The following is a 3,148-nucleotide window of genomic DNA, read 5'->3' as shown; positions in this document are numbered from 1 at the left end:
TAAAGGTGGTTAAGAAAAAAAACAATTGAATTGGTTAAGGACAGTAAGCAGGATTACTTAGTAAAAGGCTGATCAGTGTTTCCATACACACAGTATAGCTACCCACTGTAGAAATAATAAAGCCAGGCCCTCTGTTTGTTTGTCAGTTTTGAAGTTGTCAGATAGCCAGTGTCTTATTTGGAAATAATTGTCAAATATTCCTCCTATAGAAGAGAAATGGTGACATTTTTTTAACAAATTGTTTTCACTGACACTGAAATATATTTAGAAGTTGCAGCCTTACTTGTATTGAATCATATTATATACTGACACTTTTTATACTTTTAGAGGTGAAACAAGAACTCATTTAATTGATAAGTAATGGTTTGAGCAAACAAAAAATCAATAGTTTCAGCTTCTCAGTGGCAATATACCAACGTGGGCATAGATGATTGTCATTTAGTCACGATTTTCTTTCATTTCACAGGTTAAATGGTTGATCAGTTAATCAGGAAAATAGTCAGAGATGAAAATGCTTGGTGATTGCATTGTGTACATTTGTGTATCTGAATTATTTGAGGGCTCTAAGTAATATTTAGATACAGACTGGCTTTGAAAAGACAGGCCGCTAGTGGTATATGCAAAGTTAAAGAGGGTTTTCTTCAGTGCTGAGTGTCTTTTTTTCAACTAACAGATTGTTTTTGACCACAGGGTCACCACTGCTGAGCTGGTCTGGTCAGGAATTTAATTACACACACACATCCCTCATCCCTCATCTAAGGGAAGCTCACTTCTATTTCCTGTTCTTTTCAAAGACAGGGAATGATGGAAACAGGGAGGGATTAAGAGAAAATGAAGGGCAAACAATACGATGAGCTTTGTGTTGCTGTGCTGGTGGTGGGCTAATCCCTGTCACAGACACCCCATTTAGTTTTGTTGCCTCTCTATTTATGTGTATACTTGTAATTAACTTTTTGCGTGTGCATATATGTGCCCCTCTTGAGGTTTAGAGTGGCCCAAATTTATGTGTGGTCTGTTAATTTCCTCTTTGGCTCGGAGGTGGAAATTAAGGGAGGGTGGGCGTTGTTTGGGTTAGATTTGGACAGAGGAGTAGGCATGGTGTGGGAGCAGCTCACTCATAATTTCTCAGTGGGATCAGGGATGTATGCCATGTTGTGATGGGATAGGGGGTAGGCTTTAGCTCAGTGTTGAGTTTTGTCCAAAGCGCTGCGAGCGTTGGCTGTGAGTGTGGGACAGGACTGAAACCATGTGGGTGTCTGTAAGGAGCACAGCTATGACACAGGCAACTTTGGCAGGGTGCATAAGTTAGGAGGACCTAGAGGATACTAGAGACTGTCGTTCAGTAAGCATCCTTCCTGATGAAGTATCCTTGAGTAAGACATGAAGCACTGAACTTGCAGCCTGGCCTCTGGGGAACCTAAAAGAGTGTTCTTACATTGCACAACTCCTGTCCAGTACACCACGCTTTATAAACCAAACATTTTTGACTGTCTTGGGGTGGTGCAAGATAACCAATGGTATTTGTTGAGAAATTGCTGGGCAGTGTATCTTATTTATTACAGTAATTTTGTGGTTGGGGTTTTTGAATATTCACTCCGCGACTGGTGCCGGTTATGTGTAAAGTTGCATTTCTTCTAAAAAATATTTCCGCAAGAATGCCAGCTGAGTGGAATGCAATTTGCCAAATCCCAAATGTGAAATCCTGATCTATCACTTAATGTTCACCAGCAGCCCGGCCCTCACACAAACCCATTTGTCACCATCAGATCAGAGTTGTCGTTGCTTAGATCAAGGCAGAGAGGCTGTTAGGTCACAGATGGGCAGGTGATCCTAAAAACAGGCGTTGATGAGCTGTAAAATCACATGACTTGTAAAACTATAGCCCCAAGGGAAAACGGCCACCAAACATCTGTGGAGTCCCATCCAAAATAAATCTCTGGGTCAGTCATAGGATTAGAATTACGGGCCACTTGCATTCATGTGAGACATGTCTGCTATTTTCTGCTTCCCCTCTGGAATTTAGCTGTGGTCAGCAGCAGCAGGAGTTTGTTTTCCCACCTGGACACCGTTGGCTATCATTTATCTCTTTTGTCTCTCTCAGAACTGTCATACGGCAGTGATAATGTCTTCCTCAGCCTCCCCCTTCTCTCATCCTCCCATTTCTTGTCTGTGTAATTTTTTCTGTGGAATAGTGTAGGTGCTGATGTAACCGTGTGAAATGCCAGCTAACTCTTTGCATGGTTAGTATCAGTTGACGTACAGTAAGGCTGTGGCTAGGAATTTTCTGATTTTGTGCGCAATTCTGTGCAACTGAAGTCTCATACTAGTAAACAATACGCTTTGGGAAGTGAAAACTCGTGGCAAACAGCATGATGTTGAATTAGCCTGTTGATCTGACATTGTCTTGTGTTTGTACTGTCTTCCTGTTCTTGTTTGGTTTCCTTTGGTTATTTTTGTGACAGACTGCTTTGTCTGCATGGGAGTGTTTCATTTCTACCCAGTTCTTCAGCTTCTCACTGTACCTCGGTTCTTCTTTGTCTTTCTTTTCTTTTATGTCCATTGGATGCAGGTTTCTCTCTTGTTGGTTGTAGCTAGGGGCTGTATTTGCCAAGAGAGAAGCAAAGACCTGCCTTTGTGTATAGGAAACAGAGCAGTGATACATTTTTGCTGTGTGTATACAGCTGCCTAGCTATATAGACAATAGAGGAGCTGTCAGTCACAATATCAGGGGAAATGGAGTAGGTCTGTTCTAGAGCTCGGGCCAACCTAAATGGTGTGTATTATTGTTTGAAAGTTTTTTTTGTTTTGCCTTTCCCTCTTTTCCCTCTGTTGGTTTCTCCTCACTCACCAAGCATTGTTGTAATTTGAGATAAAAGGGTGTGTCTACAGTTTCGTCTGACCCATTGGTCTGTCATGATTCATTGTGGTAAACTTTATCCAGTGACTGCTATCATTAAGCTCTAACTAAAAGGGAGTTCCTGCATTTGTAAAGAGGCCAGCTACAGCATAGAGTACATTTGAAAACTAGAACTACTAAAGTAAAGAAGGACAGGGAATAAAGATGGATATATCAGATGTGGTAAATTTATTAACTACCACACTGATGGTTTGAATCAGAGGTTTATACTCCCACAGAGGCAGCCATTGA

The sequence above is a fragment of the Morone saxatilis genome, unplaced genomic scaffold (genome assembly GCF_004916995.1).
Source record: "Morone saxatilis isolate NCDOM2014 unplaced genomic scaffold, NCSU_SB_2.0 Contig16, whole genome shotgun sequence".
NCBI classification, from domain to species: domain Eukaryota; kingdom Metazoa; phylum Chordata; class Actinopteri; family Moronidae; genus Morone; species Morone saxatilis.
This window is presented reverse-complemented; position numbering follows the sequence as displayed.